General features: G+C 42.7%; 1 protein-coding gene across 3 annotated transcripts in view; it reads right to left on the reverse strand.

The window, feature by feature from the left end:
- PRKCA (protein kinase C alpha) overlaps window positions 1-17875 on the reverse strand; it is a 511284-nt gene that overhangs the window by 279978 nt on the left and 213431 nt on the right. The gene's annotated exons all lie outside the window — the stretch shown is intronic.

Genomic DNA, 17875 nt, shown 5'->3' on the forward strand with positions numbered 1-17875 from the left:
TTAACTACAAGGACACCAATAGTAATCAAAGATGATATTTAAGTTCAGACTCTACTGAAAACCAGACAGAGGCTTAAAAATAATAAAAAGACAAGAAAAAAGACGCTGGTTTCTCCATTAAGGCTGGAACCATTTGAACCCAATACATCAAAACCCAAACTGGAGAACAATTTTGCTGGGCTTATTCGTCATTTGTACTTGATTCTGAACTTTAAACTCTACCATTTTTCCCTCCTCTAACATTTAAAAGTCATCTGTTGCCTCTTAGTCTTAACCAACCAAACTCAAAAGCACCCTATCAAAATACACAAACTAAAATACACTGTACTTCCAACTATCATTTTAAAATATCTTCCCTTCCAGTCTTATGTGCCATATTAGTTTTTCATTGCTGCTGTAAAACAAAATACCACAAACTTAGTGACTGAAAGCAACACAAATTTATTATCTCACAGGTCTGCAGTCAGACTTCCAAAATGAGTCTTATAAGGCTACAATGGAGGTGCTAGCAGGAGTTCTGGGGGCCTCTGCTTCCCTTGCCTTTTCCAGTGTTAAGAGACCACCTGTATTCCTTGGCTCATGGACCCCTCCTCCATGTTCGAAGTGCAGCCCTCCCAACTCTGCTTCTGCATCCTTTTGTGAGTTCATCCCTCACTCTCACCTTTGTGATTACATTGGGCCCACCCAAATAACCCAGGGTAATCTCTTACAAGACCCTTAACTTAACCACATCTGCATTATATTCTTTTCCATGTAGGAAACACACTCACAGGGTCTGCATATTAGGACATGGATATCTTCAGGGGGAAGCCACATCATTCTATCTACCACATGTACATACCTATTTATTCCATGGTTGCAATCATATACCTGCAGCAATTCTGCATCTTTTTTTTTATTTTTTATTTTTTTGGAGACAGAGTTTCGCTCTGTCACCCGCCCCTGGAGTGCAGTGGTGCCATCTCAGCTCACTGCAACCTTCACCTCCTGGGTTCAAGCAATTCTCCTGCCTCAGCCTCCTGAGTAGCTGGGCTTACAGGTGCCTGCCACCACGCTTGGCTAATTCTTGTATTTTTAGTAGAGACAGGGTCTCACCATCTCACCACATTGGCCAGGCTAGTCTCAAACTCAAGACCTCAAGTGATCTGCCCCGCCTTGGCCTCCCAAAGTGCTGGGATTTCAGGCGTGAGCCACCGTACCCAACCTGTATCATGTTTTTAATGGAATACGGTATTAAACATTTTCCATATTTCCATATAGTCACCAACATTATTGTTTTTAAACCAAATCAAGTCCCACCCAGTTAAAAAGATCGTTATCAATATATGTTAAGGGGGTGGAAAAATACAATGGACAGTCTTTTCTTTTAAAATGTCTATTTTACAAGAAAGTGATTTTAGTCATTAAAAAGTGGAAAGAAAAATAAACAGCAGTACAGATATATGCTGACCCATGAAGCCTGAGCAATTACTTCCATCACAATACCAGAGCTGACGGGAGGAGGTTTGAGCAGACAAAGGTCTGCGGCATTTCTCACGGGAAGCAGGCGGAGCGAATCAGTGCCTCATTCTACACAAAACACAATCAGATTGTCTTTCAGCAGAACAGAAATAATCACCCTATTGTCTAACACCATGAATGACCCGCAGAGCCACAAAACATTAATAATAAAGGCAAAAGTAGCCACTGGCTCCCTCATTTGTATGTTCTCTAATCTACAATTTGTCGCCTTATAAACTTTAAGGATTATGACCCGTGGATGCAAATTGCATTGGTCATCAGTGCCAACAGCCAGGCACCAGGATTACTTTACCTCCTATTTTACCTATTTTATAAAAACACAGAATAATGAGAATGCAAAGCACAGTAGGAAAACCCTAAAAGGAACTGGGGCGGGTGTGGGATGGGCAGGCAGAGAGGGGGAGATTATAGCCGAATGGCTTCTATTCAGTTGCATCATATAAAACAGGGGTCAGCTAGTTTTACCTGCAAAGAGCCGGGTAGTCAACGTTTTCAACTCTGCAGGCCACTCAGTCTCTGCCTCAAGTATTCAACTGTCTGTGGCAGGGCTGAGCAGCTGTACACAAGACACACACAAACTACTGGACACAGCTGTGTTCTAATAAAACAAGCCTTGGGCAGGATGTGGCCCAATAAGCTAGAGTTTGCAACCCCTGGTATACAGGGAAAGACAGACGTCTTCATGTTATATGCAGACCACAGTACCCCCAAACTGCTTCTTCACCATCTCTAAACTAATTTACTTCTCTGCTCATCTTTAACAAGTCTTGGCTCTTCTTAGGAGTCACACAGACACAGCGGTGAATATCATTACTGGCCCCAAATCTTCATCCCTGGCTGTAGTATCCATACCTTTTTTCTCATATGACTTTCAAATTCCTCCCCTAAAGATACAGTATATTTCCCTGCTTCCTAACTTTGAGCTTAGCCACCTGACTCACTTTGGCCAACATAATGAGATAGAAGTAACAACATGCCCCTACCAAGCCTAGAATGAAGCAGACTTAGAGTTTCTGCCCATCCTCCTGGGTTTGCCTTGTCCCCTTAGCCCTGCGAAGAGCACACCCAAGCTAGCTTCCCCCAGGTCAGAGGTGGAGGAGAAGTACATGGCGCAGAGTCCCTTCACAGCCTCACAATGAGAGGCCGAGGTGCCCAGCTGAGCACAGGTGAAATCAGCCAGCCCTCACGTGACATGCAGATTATGTCTGCAAGTGATAACATGACTGTAAGTGATACTATGGTTATTGCTGTAAAGCCACCAACTTCTGGGGTGGATTGTTAGGTGACCACAGCCAATTAATACATCCATTAATCATAAACCAAACCATGTATTTATTTCAAAGCCATCCAATCATCTTCATTGAAAACCATCTCCTGTGAAATAATTTTCAGATATACATATAGACACATATTTCAGCTATATATTTAATGACTAATAAATGTTCTCAAGATTTCCTCATAGTTATGTGTAGCTGCTTTTATCCACTATCAGATTTCTGTAGAGCAATATACAGTAAGCATACACAATTTCCAAAAATTTTTCAATCACAGCAGTATGTCTTTTAGACCATTTCTTTAAACATATGGTATATCATTATTATAAAGGCACTCTGGAACCATTATGACTCTTATTGTTTATTTATAGGAAATATTATTGGCAAGGGCATTAAACAAAATATTGTTTATAAAATAATTACGTGCACAGAATATTCCCAGACCTTCTTCTGAATTAAAAAAAACAAACAAAAGACTTTTGGAAGACAGGAACAAGAGTATGGAGTGGCCCTGACATGTTTCTGTTTCATTCATGAAGACAGGAATTTATTTTCCACTTTGGTCTTACACTTCTGATATGACTGAGTCGTGACTTTCATCAACACTTCTAGGAAAGAAATAAGTGTCAGTCCCCCCAGAATGAAACCACACTCGTCCAAACTCTGGTCAGGGTCATGTCAGACATACGCCCTTCCAGTATACTCCAACTATTTACATCCATCCGAAACAGATCCATGTGCCCTGGCAATCCTCCACCCTTCATTAACCACTGTCTCACATGTGCCAGTACTAATCTCTCTCTCTCCACAAAACACATGTACAGCTGGGCACCAGATTTCAAGTGGTTCTTTTCCAAAAATGTGTCTCTAAGTGGATGGTCCAAAATGTGAAAGGCATTTTCCAATGCCAACCTTCCAGGGCCTATTTCATTCATGACAAATAGGAAATATATTAATATCCATATTAAGTTCATAAATATTTACATCTTTCAATTATTAGTAACAAAAAAATATGATGCTGATGGTGAGCATCTTGAGACTTTTAAGCTGGTGAAAGCTCATGCAGCTGCAGGTGCCTGACAGCCTAACTCAATGGTGCTGGTTTGGTTTACACTCATTTCTGCTCCACGTGGTCTCCCATCCCCCAGGAGGGTAATGAGAACTTCCTCCAGGAGGGTAATCAGCTGCAGAAGTTCTGAGTGAAGGAGCAGGAGTGGGATATGTGAGGTCTCTTAACACCTCAACTTAGTACCTTACCATGATGTCAACTGTGCTGCATTCTACTGGTCAAAGGAAGTCACAAAGCCACGCGACTCATAGGAGAAATAGACATCTGACTGAAAGCATGGCAAAGACATGTTATAGGAGAACATGTAACCAGGATGGGAGGACCTGTGGCTATTCTTTGTAATATACTACATACACCTAGCAGTCACATATTTTATTGTTTCTACATAAAAGGGTATTGTGGTTTTATGACTTAGTCTCCTTGCAGGGAAGAGGTGGGGGAAATGATCTTGGATAAAGGAAGATAGACCCAGACACCTGGCTCCCCCTCACCTGGGGCAATAGGCAAGCGTACCTTCCAGGCCAACGGCACTGTAACCTAAGCTCTGTGAGCACAGAGATTTGTCTGTTTAGTTCACTGTTGGATACCCAGGGCACAGAAGAGAACCTGGCCCATAAAAGGCAAGCAGTGAAGATCTGTGAAATGAGAAGAATAGACATCTCCTAGGTGTTCTGATTGAAAAATTACAGAAGAGTTCTGCAGCAGGAGATGAGAACTGGATTCTGCATCTGAGATAGTACTAACTGTACATGTGGGTCATCTCGAGTCAACTGTTTATAAGTCAGGGACTACCCGTGTTTAAAATTAGAGCAGAGAAATGATGTGCTAAGACATTCCCACATCGGTCTCCCAAAACAACATAACAGTTTCTCGTGACTCAAAACCAAATGAAAGCATAATGAAGGATACTTCCTATATCATTCCAATAGAACAAAAAAGCTCTTTGCTAACTTTAAAGGAATCTGAATCGCAAGCAACAAAATAGCAAAACACACAGTCTCCCACTGAACAATGTCCCTTACAGAGGATCAGGAATTGAAAATCAGGACACACGGTCAGTTTTGGGAAAGAAGTGCAGTCAATGTTGGTGTTGAATGTTGGAGCCAGAAGACCCCAGCAGTTGTCTGGCCCCCCATCTCCTCCCACTCACACACACTCTGTACACAGGGCAGAAGCTGAGGCCTGGGAGTTGCAAGGCTTGTCTGATGTCACCCAGCTAGTCAGGAGCAGAGATGGGATAAAAATTGAGGAGTTCAGACTCAGCTCTGAGTTCTTTCCACTACACCCTGCTGACAGTTTTCAGCCTTACTTGCAGCATAAACAAGCTTTTGAACATAAGCAACTATAAATAGTAATTAGTCAGAGTCTTGTATTAGATATGGTGACATCATCAGAAGGCAATTCTGTTCATTACAAGCCCCTCTGACGCTCGCTCTGAAAGTCACTCCCTTCTTGGTGTCCACCAGGCACCACCCTGGACCTGCTGTAGGTCCCAAGTGCATCCTTCCAGCATCTTCCAGCAATCTGAGCTTCATTACAATGTCCCCTCCTCCTGCCAGAGCTCACCAAATAGTCAGGTGCATTTGCATTTCTCAGCCATATTCTCAGGGAAGGGAGCATGACTTTTCTAATTCTATTGCACATTCCCACAGTGCTAAGCAGGGATCTGACACACACATTTTGCTTAAACATAAGCTAATATTTATTGAACGCTTACTATATGCTGGGCAAAAAGAGCTAGGCATTTTACATGCATTATTTCATCTAATTCATCCCAAAAATCTATAAATAAGTAGGATTGTTTGTCTTCTGCCCACAACAAACTGGTCTGGAGAGGTTAAATGCCCTGCTCAAGGTCATACAACTAATAAAAGATGCTGATGCTGAGATTCAACCCAAGTGCTATTTGACTCCAAAGTTTGTACTTTGTAACTCCCGATTTTTCCCAAGAACGACCTGCCTGAATTTCGGGGAGGAACTGAGGGAGTGCAATTTGGAAAGTACCCAAGGTGATTCAGACGTGCAGCCAAATTTGGGGGGTCAGTGCCCCACACCCTGAAATCCTACACTGATTGACTCATCTTGCTTCTATTTTTCTGCAGCCAGAATGACAGCGTGACCAGAATCTGACCCAAGCCCACCTTTACCAGGCACTCAGGCCACACACACTTTAGAGAGTCCAGTCTTCTCTCCTGTATACAAATTTTAATCCCTCCCACCCAAATCCTCCGTGGACATCTCTGGACACTGCTGGAAACCAGAGGGCATCAAATCTTTATTCCAGGATCAGTAACAGAATTCATGATGACACAGAAGGTCTATCAAAGAAGTCCTGACGGCACAGCCCAGGAAGGAAATCAAGGCCCCATTGGATTCATAGTGGGTTTCATTATGAATAATGCCCTCTTCCTTTGGGGCCTGGCTTTTTTTTTCTTTTTTTTAATGAGCGCTCACACATACTACAAGTCAGCCAATGACAGACCCAACTAGACAGTCTCACAACTATTTTCCCAAACTTCAGAACAGACACTACGGCTTTCATTGCTATGTACATAAACTGTGTGTCTTAGCCTTCCCTCCTGCAAGCATGCTTCTAGTTTGCCTTGGGCAGCTAATTCCTCCCCTTCAACAAAGGTGGGGCTCAGCATGAACCTCCTGTACAGGAAGAATTCGATCTCTTTATTACACAACCACACAGCACCTGGCAATGGACTGAGCCTCTCTGGGAGATCACAAACAGGAGCTTCCACTTCCATCCCATGTTTCACTTCGCTCAAGGTGCTCCTACTTTGATTACTGTCCCCTCCTCCCCCTGCCTATTCTCTCCTTTTGGTCCTGCCAACTGACAAGAGCTCCTTTTTGCCTAGCATAACTGAGATAAATTCATAAAGATACTACTAAATGCTAACAGGAAATAAACAGAAACTGCAAGAAGTGAAAAAAAAAAGTGGGTATTATCAAATGCTAGTGTTCTCATCCTGCCATAGTCAGGTTCCACTGGCTTTGCCCCAGGTGGCCTGCCACTGGGGGTGTCCACCAGCTCTCCCCAGGGACACGTTCCTCCCACAGGGCTCGTGGTCCATATCCACCTGCAAGACCCGTCGCCCAGGAGCTCCCTACTGGACATGTTGAGGGATGTGTGTTCCAAACCAAGAGAAAGACCCCTGTCTCCATCACACAGGATGGAAGCTAAAATATTGCTAAGATGAAAATGAGAGATTGAACAGTAGCTAAGGGAACCATAGACTGAAGAATTCTTTCAGAGCTAAATTTAAATTTGTTCCTCAATTCTTTCCTTCACTCAAGTATTTTGTTATTTCAAAGAGCATTCTGTATTCTGAAGATTTATCTAACACTAGAAACCACGTGTCCCTATTTCCCAAGCCAATGTTCTTGTCTTTCAAAGAGTCAAGAAATACAACAATTCTTGACCCTATTTTCTCTTCTCACACATATGGTACAAATCCATAAACCCAAGAGGCATTTATTCTCTATAAGATATTTGAATTTGTCTGAGACTGGTCTTTTTTTTTTTTTTTTTTTTTAAACAGTCCTCCTGCATGAAGTCCTTCTTTTCAATATTTACTCTAACTTAAGACACTGAAGAATCCAGCTCCAGCCAGATGACTCGATTCATCACTGCATAATTGGATGTTTACTTTTAGTTGTCCTAATTAGCCAAAAAGGAAAAAAAAAAAAATCACAGTTTAGTCTTTCTTAGAGAAAAGATAAAACTTATTTTGTCATTTGTACCATCATCTGGGATCTTGGGAGATAGTACTTATTAGAAAAAGTTAAGTGTGAAAAGCAATTGAGAATTAAAGAAAGAAAAAATCTCTGTGGCCATGCACAACCATTATCCTTACACAGGAGTTTGCCTCTGGAGGCCAAAATCATGTTTAAAAACCATAAAAATGAAAACTCTTTTATGGTCATTATACTTTACACTATAGATCCCCTTCACTATAATATGACATTATTACCATCTTTGGACTTCTACACTATATAAAAACATGAGTTAGCAATTGCCAAATACTTCCCTTCACTGTCTGTGAATACACTTGCAAGAGAAACTGCAGACTGTTGCAGAAATCTGGTAAATGTCAAACGTTTTTAGTACTTTTTTTTTTAAGGGGGCAATTTCCAAATCAAAATTAGTTGAAGTTGCAATTTGGTTTGTACTGAGTGGACAGATGCCCAGAGTCCTGAGGCTGCCACAAGCCACACTGTCCCTGAAGCATCTCCTACATGAAGACCCCCTGCCTCATGTGCCAGTGATGCCCTGGCATGGAGACTTCTAAATCATTGTATTTTTAAAAAACATTCTACAGCAGGCCTTTACAAAGCAATAAAATCAGGAATGACAGACCTCAGAGAATTTCACAGGCTCTAAAATAGCAGTGGCAAGTGGTACTGGAGTCATTTTACTTTTCCTGGTAAGTTTAGGAAGAAATATTTTGGGTTTTAAAAGTCAGAAATCAGCAGTCACTTTGGAATAAGAATGAAGAATATAGAGTTAGAAAAGTGTGGGCCAACTGTTTCTTCAGCCTAAGGAGAAAGCATAATTCTAAATAATAAATCTGGATACCTGAAATTTAGGGGAAAAATGGTTGCTAACTGCATTAACTTTGATAAGCTGAACTCAACGTGCCTTTTGATAGCAAGGCAAATACAAATAGACCTATGTATTCAAAGTTATTCTGTGTTTTGAGATGGCTCACACCTGTAATCCCAGCACCCTGGGAGGCTGAGGCAGAAGGATTCCTTGAGGCCAGGAGTTTTGAGACCAGCCTGGGCAACACGGCAAGACCCTGGCTCTATAAAAGATTTAAAACTTAGCAGGGTGGGCTGGGCGTGGTGGCTCACGCCTGCAATCGCAGCACTTTGGGAGGCCAAGGCGGGTGGATCACCTGAGGTCAGGAGTTTGAGACCAGCTTGGCCAACATGGCAAAACCCCCTCTCTACTAAAAGTACAAAAACTAGCCAGGCATGGTGGCAGGTGTCCGTAATCCCAGCTACTTGGAAGGCTGAGGCAGGAGAATTGCTTGAACCCAGGAGGTGGAGGTTGTAGTGAGCCGAAATCACACTACTGCACTCCAGCATGGGTGACAGAGCAAGACTCTGTCTTAACAACAACAACAAAAATATTAGCAGTGTGGGTGGCAAGTGCCTGAGGCTATAGTGAGCTATGATCAGATCACTGCATTTCAGCCAAAACAAACAAAACCAGTTATCCTGGTCTTCCAATAGCTTAGGAACCCAAAAGCCACCTCATCCAACACCTTATTTTAACAGTGAAGTGTATGAGCTCTGGGAATTGCCAGGAATCTTACATGGTAAGGAGAACTGCACTCAACCATATCCAAGGCAATCTTGGCCCCAGAAACATAGTCTAGGGTTGTGGTTCTCAAACATAGGCATTACCTGGAGAGCTTGGGAAATGCAGAATGCCAGGTCCCAGCCACTGCCTTGCTGCTTCTGAAGATCTGTGGTGTGAGAATATCTGCTAATGAGCTTCTAAGTGATACTGATGCTGTAGGTCTGGGAGGCCCCTTGGAGAACTGCCGGCATAGGGAATGTTGAAGTAAGTGGGGGCTGGAAGAATTAGTGCTTACCAAGCACCAGGCACATCAAGATCCTTTATCATCATCCACCCCATTTAATTCCCAGTATAACTTATAAAAGAATCACCAATTGAAAGGTGAGGAAACTGAGGGCCAGGAAGGTTATGGTATTTGCCGATAAGTGGGAAGGCAAGAGATAGTCCCAGGGCAGCAAGGGTCCACTATACCTTCCAATTGCTTCACCCCCACCTTAGGCCCCAATCAACAAAATCACGTACATCATAAAATGCCTTGTATGAATATGTGACTGCAAACTTGCTAATAAAACATTCTAGCTAGAGGCCTCCAAGCACTCAAACACAATATGCACAGCCATTTTTCATCCAGAGCGCCAATTTCCATCTCTAAACTGTTGTTGGAAATTTCCAACAATCCCTGCGAACTTTCGGCTTGCTCCTTTCCTGGACTCTCTCAACAATCTTCCAAATCCTCCTTTCTCAATAAGCCAACCCTAATGGAGCACCTAACAATGGCCAGGCCCAACCCAGGACAGAACTCACCATCAGCAACAGAAATGGCATGAGCCCACTGCCTCTATTTTTCAAGGTTCTATGACTGATGACCCTGATGTTTGTGTAGTGTTTATGGGTGTCAAGGTTAAATGTCTTTAGTGTAACCTCTAAACACAGATTTCTGTGCTTTGTAGTGTACACATCACAGCACAACGCTTGATATTAAAGCTCCGTGTTGATGATAATGACCTGCGGTAACTCTCCATATCAGGGAGTCCCTTACACGGTATTAACAAAGCAACTCCAAGATCTGTTTCCATGACAACAGCAGCATCACACAGGAAAGAGAACGAGGAGAGTACAAAAAGGCTTTTTAGAAACTGTTACCAAAATGCACACCCAGTTTAGGAGACTAAAAATTTTCTGGGCATTAGATTTCGGGTTAAAAATCTTTTCTTTTTTGAACGTATTCTCTAATGATGTGACTATTTTTAAATGTCTAATAGGGACTGATTCAGAACACTATAAATACCATCCATCTGCCAAATTTCAGGAGGTCTAAAATTAGGTTACCAGGTTCATCAATTTCCCTAAGAAGATTCTCGTAAAAATAGAACAAATCTTTCCGGTAGCATTCACAGTAAAATGCTGATAGCTCAAATGTTGTGGTAAATAAACTATACCTATTTAAAAAGCTAAAAACTATTAAGCAACTCCGAAACAATCATATTTTTTTCCTGAATAAAGTTAAGATGGGGAATATCTTATGAAACAGGAGTTTCTTAGGAGGCCCTTCAATTTACAAAGCCACAGACTGAAAATACCTCCCAGCAGTATGTGGTATAAGCAAATCACATATTATCAACCAATACAAGGAAAGCACACATCACATTTTCCTTTCTACTGTGCTCATGATCAGCCTCTGCTTATGTTTGCTTTTCTCTGGTGGATGAGGTGGAAATTAAATGAAACACCAAACAACGCCCGTGGCCTTCTCCTCGCCTAATATTTTTTTTCTGCCATTATTATTCCTTCGTTGACCATCAAAGATGACAGGGCCATCTTACTAAAAATATCCTGGAACAACAGCCAGCATTGAGACCTTTTTTTTTTCCTCAGCTACTAGGAGGTAAGGTTATTTCACCTACGTGTGTACCAAGTTATTTTTAAAACTTGCCTTGTTCTTTGCTTATTTCAATAAGCAAAAGGGAACCCGCAGCCGTACTCACATCCACCCTAAACACCCTAGCTGTTAGATGGTCCACGTTACGGTCATCAACACAGACAGAGAGTGGACTTTTCACGCGTAAACTGAAGTGCAGAAACCGCTTTGCAAAAACAGCTTGATGAGTAATTTTCAACCTTGTCACAAGCATGGAAGTCGCAGATCTCAACGAGATGGCACTTGCGCCAAGAACTCGGTGTTATTCTTTTTTCTCAGTAACTATCCATTATGCTAAGAGGTCACAACAGATTGGCTCGGAAAAACCTGTTAGAATGGTTTTGGCGTGAAAAAAGTTAGAACAGAAATTCTGTCTAACGTCAAGGTTAACTCAAGCAGAATCTCTCAGATCTCTATTCATTTACTTGCTAATTCAGTAAATATTTGTTGAGAGCCAGATACACGCCAGATTCTATGTAAGCACTGAGGACAGGGACAGGGAGATGAAAGATAGGTTTTAACCTCAAGGGCCACAGTGTATGGGCAGACACAGAGAAACAATTACAACAAGTGGTATGAAAGTCTTCAAAGAGGTACGCAGGAGGTGGAAGAGAAGCAACTGAACTGGGGTCAGGGAGAGGAAGAAAGGAGTCTATGTGGGGACAGGGCGTAGTCAGGAAAATCTCCTGAGATGCTAATTCCGATTTTTTTTTTTTTTTTTTTGAGACAGACTCTCGCTCTGTCACCAGGCTGGAGTGCAGTGGCCCAATCTCGGCTCACTGCAACTTCTACCTCCTGGGTTCAAGTGATTCTCCTGCCTCAGCCTCCCAAATAGCCGGGACTACAGGTTTTCACCACCACTCCCAGATAATTTTTGTATTTTTAGTAGAGACGGAGTTTCACCATGTTGGCCAGGATGGTGTCAATCTCTTGACCTCATGATCCACCCGCCTCAGCCTCCCAAAGTGCTAGGATTACAGGTGTGAGCCACCGGCCAACTCTGATTCTTGAAGGAAGAGTACGAATTAGCCAGGTGATACAGGAGGAGGTGAGGTATTCCAGAGAGAAAACCCAATGTCCATCCTAGCCTCGTGTCAAATTCCAGCCTAGGGGAACCATCACTGCTGCTTCAGTCCAGATCAGAGCTGGCATTCCTTGGTAAGCCCCCTCAGGCTCCCTGTTCTGCAGTCCTTGTTCTGTTGCTGGAAACATCTGCTCATTGGAAGCTGTTTTCAGGGTAGTGTAAAATGCTCTCCCCTGTTAATGCGTTGTCAGTGGTCTGGGTCAGCACACAGAGTTCCCAAGGTGAGTCCTCCCTTCTTCCTAGAAAGGCAGCTCTCCCGTCAAGTCCTGCAACTTACTGTTTGTTTGTTTGATTGTTTGTTTGTTTGTTTGTTTTTAAGACAGAGTCTAGATCTGTTGCCCAGACTGGAGTACAGTGGTATGATCTTGGCTCACTGCAACCTCTGCCTCCCAGGTTCAAGTGATTCTCCCACCTCAGCCTCCCAAGTAGCTGGGATTACAGGCACCCACGGTCACGCCTGGCTAATTTTCGTATTTTTAGTAGAGACGGGGGTCTCACAATGTTGGCCAGGCTGGTCTCGAACTCCTGACCTCAAGTGATCCAACTGCCTCGGCTTTCCAAAGTGGTGGCATTGCAGGGGTGAGCCACTGTGCCCGGCCTTATTCTTTTTTTCACACTAAACACTCCTGGCTCATTTTCTGGGTGTCTACGCTATGGCTTACCCGACCCCTATCCTCCCAAGTGCCTCTGGTCACATCAGTTTCTCGATCCCTCCTTTAATACCCATAGCCTGAGCTGCACATGGTCCTGCGGTTAAAGTCTGCTACCCACAGAGGAGCCCCACCTCCCTCAGCCTTGGGGATGCGCTGCCATTTCTGCAGGCAACCCAAGCTGCTTTAATGAATACTGAGTTTATTAATACACCTGCTGTGCTTCAATCAATCCCTATATCTACTATCAAGAGCTATTATATAATAAGAATATTATGACTGAATAAACACAAATACTGAATCTCAAAATATTTCATGATGACATCAAAATCCCCCTAACAAAATAAACAACTTAGAAGTAGTACAACTACCAAAACAGAAAGAACCAACAAACTGTTTAAAGACAAAAGAAAAGGCTTGTTTAAAAACAAAAAACAAAAAACAACAACAAAAAACAAAAAACAAAAACAAATACAAAAACTCATTGCTGGGCATGGTGACTCACGCCTGTAATTCCAACACTCAGCAAAGCCGAGGTGGACAGATTGCTTCAGTCCAGGAGTTCAAGACCAGCCAGGGCAACATAGTGAGGCCCCATCTCTACTAAAAATATTAAAAATTAGCTGGGTGTGGTGATGCACTCCTGTAGTCCCAGTTACTTGGGAGGCTGAGGGGGGAGGATCACCTGAACCCAGAGAGTCGAGGCTGCAGTGAGCTGTGACCACACTACTGCACTCAAGCCTGGGCAAAAGAAGTGAGACACCCTACCCCGCCCCCAGAAAAAGAAAAACTCACACAAGACTTCCTCATCCCTGTCTCCTTTTCCTGTCATCAACAGATCAAGAAACTCAGTTCATTCCACTGTACCTCAAAATCTGTCATGACATCATGTAACAGAATCCTTCCTGTACTAGAGATGAAGTCACAGCAATAGGAGCATTGAAAAGACTTACACCCATGTGTGCACACATGGTGAAGCAATCCTCAGCAACTTTACGACAGAGTTCAGTCACTGACCTATCCAACATTCGTTCCCTTCTTTTTTTTTTTTTTTTCTTTTTGAGACGGAGTCTTGCTCTGTCACCCAGGCCGGAGTGCAGTAGCACAATCTTGGCTCACTACATCCTCCACCTCCTGGGTTCAAGTGATTCTCCTGCCTCAGCCTCCTGAGTAACTGGGACTACAGGCACATGCCACTGCACCTGGCTAATTTTTTTGTATTTTTAGTGGAAACAGGGTTTCACGGCGTTAGCCAGGACGGTCTCAATCTCCCGATCTCATGATCTACCCGCCTCAGCCTCCCAAAGTGCTGGGATTACATGTGTGAGCCACTGTGCCCAGCCACATTCCCTTATCACAAAACTAAGTTAACTTTGTTCCAGGTGAAAAGCAACCTCAACAAAAGCAAGCAAAGAAAACCCTCCAAATAAACCAGAAGCCTAACATTCTCCAAATCAGAGTGGCTACGTGATACGCTTCTGGCCAAGATGATGTAAATAGAAACTGCTGGAATGGACTTGTTTCTGGAGGAGTTATTTGAATGGGAATGGCCTTAACAAGCATCTGTGATTTGAGTTCACCTTTGGCTCACCTCCTGCTTGGAGCACGGGTAGGATGCTTCTGGAGCAGGCATCTCACACCTACTGGGTAACAAAGATGAGGATGAAAGAAAGAAGCCTACAAGACAAGACAGCTAAACTAAAGGCTGGAGGAGGCCGGGTCCCACACACAATCGCGGAGCTGCTCTTATCAGCTTTAGACTGCCCTGTTCTGGACATTTTGTTCAACGAGGAGAGCGAGCCCCCTATTCAGTTCAAGCCACTGCTTAGTCAAGTTTTCTGTTACTCATGTTTGAATCCCAGGATGATACATTTAGCTTGCAGCACTGTAGATATCTGCAACAGACAGCTTTCTCATCACACTGTTGGGTGAAGGAGAGTTCTCAGATGGGTGGTTATGTTTCATTCACGTAGCATTCTGGGAGGTGACAGCGCTTTGTCATATTTCAAGAGAATTACATGGCCTAGACTAGAGAAAGGTACAAGAATGGTCGCCCTTTTATCTGCAGGGCATACATCCCAAGAAACCCCAGTAAATGCCTGAAACCGTGGCGAGTACCAAACCCTATATATACTATGTTTTTCCTATACATACATACATACCCATGTTAAAGATTAATTTATAAATCAGGCACAGTAAGAGATTAATAACAATAATAATAAAATAGAACAACTACACTAATATACTGTATGTAATGAAAGTTATGTGAATGTGGTCTCTCAAAATATCTTAGTGTACTATACTAAAGGTAACTGAAACCACAGATAAGTGGGGACTACTGTACTTTAAACAAAACTTTAGAACTGTTCAAAATTGTATTGTTCTAACAAGATTAAATCCAAAAACAAAATCCCCCTATGTCAAATCACCTTAAAAATCAATTAAATGATTTCTATCTTTTAGGTTTCCGTCTACTTCCTGCTCCCCCGCACTAACTCTGCTGTAGTGACAATCATGGCAATAACTTTATAATAAGCTTTTGCACCTAGCCTCATATAAGTATTTGTCTATGTCTTTATAAGCATCATTCTTAATGGCTGTATGTATTTTATCACACTGATGTATCAATTTACTTAACAACTCCCTACTGCTCACCAAGAATATTAGTAGAAAAAAATTAATGACTGCAGAGGACAATCTAAGAGAGGACACTGATCCCAAGTCAATATGCAGCCATAATATTCAAGGTTAGGATCCTATTAGATACAAATTATTCTCAAGGTTTTAAATTCAACATCTACTGCACTTACCCAGAATGGGCAACATTCAGAATCTAGTGGTTAATTATGTATTCTAGTTAAATAAGGCTGATTGTATACATTTTATTTTAAAATTAATTTTACAGGCCACATCAACATTAAGAAGAACACACCTTTTATTTGGAAGATGTCGAATCACACAGCAGGTCTCAGGCTTCACTGGCATGGCATCACAGTCATAGAAAGGAAGAAGTCTCTATTGATCTTAGGACATTTCTCTTTAGTTTTATTGTTAGAAGGAAACAAAAAAACACTGTAAGATCTTTCATCTTCTTGTGAAACTAAAATGCGTTCACTCATCCAGCCAACAAATATTTACTGAGCACCTACCATGCATTAGGCATCATTTTAGGTTAAGCAGAAGAGTAAGATAACATCCTGCTCTCATGGTGCTTTCAAGTTGGTGGAGAAATACGCAATAATCAAGTAACAAATAAATTATATGGTTTTAGATGATGACAGGGGCTTTGAAGTGCATAAAGATAAAGTAATAGAAAATAATGAGGGGAACCAGGTGCGGTGGCTCACGCCTGTAATCCCGGCACTTTGGGAGGCGGAGGCGGGCAGGTCAACTGAGGCCAGGAGTTCAAGACCAGCCTGACCAACATGGTGAAACCTTGTCTGTATGTACCAAAAATACAAAAATTAGCCGGGCGTGGTGGCGCATGCCTGTAATCCCAGCCACTCAGGAGGCTGAGGCTGGAGAATTGCTCGAACCTGAGAGGTGGAAATTGCAGTGAGTCAAGTTCATACCATTGCACTCCAGCCTGGGCCAGTTCGAAAATATTAATAATGAGGGGGGTATCATCTAAAAAGGCTCTCGAAGGAGGCAGTATTTCGGCAGAGTCTCAAGTGGTGCAAATAAGCATTGTGAAGATCAGTTCTATAAAGAGAAATCTGCCCTGGGGTGCAAATGAGCTTGGGATGTTCTGGTCAGTGAGGTGTACAGGAGCCAGATCACGATCATGATGAACACACACACACAGTCACACACTTTTTCTTTTTTTGGAGACGGGGTCTCACTCTGGCATCAAGGCTAGAGTGCAGTGGTGTGATCTCAGCTCACTGCAACCTCCGCCTCCCAGGTTCAAGCAATTCTCCTGCCTCAGCCATCTGAGTAGCTGAGATTACAGGCGTCCACCAATAAGCCCAGCTAATTTTTGTGTTTTTAGTAGAGACGGGGTTTCACCATGTTGGCCAGGCTGGGTATATATATTTTTTATTCCAGTGGTTAAGAGGAGGGCACTGAAGGGTTCAGATGGAGTGACACAATGATTTGATCTGTGTGATATTAACGCATGCAAAACACGAAGCTAACTACTGTGGAGGGTAAACTGTAGGGGATGGGAATGGAAACCAGGAGCCAAGTTAGGAAGCTATTTGGCAAGCCGTGTACTTCTTCTGAGGCTACTACTGTGTAGACTCTCTCACTGTCTGGCTGCTGGATGGACAGAAGTTCACTATGTGACAGCTGGGTGTGGTAGCTAGCTTATGCCTGTAATCCCAGCACTTTGGGAGGCTGACAGGGATAGATCACCTGAGATCTACAAGGAGTTCAAGACAACATGGTGAAACCCCATCTCCACTAAAAATGCAAAAATAAACCAACAGTGGTGGTGTGCGCCTGTAATCCCAGCTACTCAGGAGGCTGAGGCAGGAGAATTTCCTGAGCCTGGGAGGCAGAGGTTGCAGTGAGCCAAGATCATGCCACTGCACTCCAGCCTGGGTGATAGAGCGAGACTCCATCTCAAAAAAAAAAAAGTTCACTATATGAGAGAATGACCTGATCTGAACATGTGTCCAAACTGACGGCAAGCAGCAAATCCGCAAGACCAAGCCCGTTTAATACCCGTTTAATCCTTCTTAAATGTTCAGCCTACCATTCTTCTTCCCCATCTAGTTTTACACATTAAGTTATTCCCAGTTACCAATTCTTAATGGGGAAAAAAACAACGATTACGATGAATTACCTAAATCCTGGTGCATCATTCAAACTTAGTAAACGCAAAAGAGAGCAGCCCTGCCTTTCTAATTTTAAGACCTGCTGTATGAACTCCCCTTCTTTTTCAAGTTTCCTTGGTCTTTCGTGATTAATTTTAGTAACTGGAGAACAACCTGTTTAAGAACAAATGAGTCATAATACAAGCTTAATATCTAGAAACCTAAAACCTCCTCCACAGAGAATATCATTTTCAAGTATGAAATTCTTACGTTTTAAAC

The sequence above is a fragment of the Chlorocebus sabaeus genome, chromosome 16, assembly GCF_047675955.1.
Source record: "Chlorocebus sabaeus isolate Y175 chromosome 16, mChlSab1.0.hap1, whole genome shotgun sequence".
Taxonomy (NCBI): domain Eukaryota; kingdom Metazoa; phylum Chordata; class Mammalia; order Primates; family Cercopithecidae; genus Chlorocebus; species Chlorocebus sabaeus.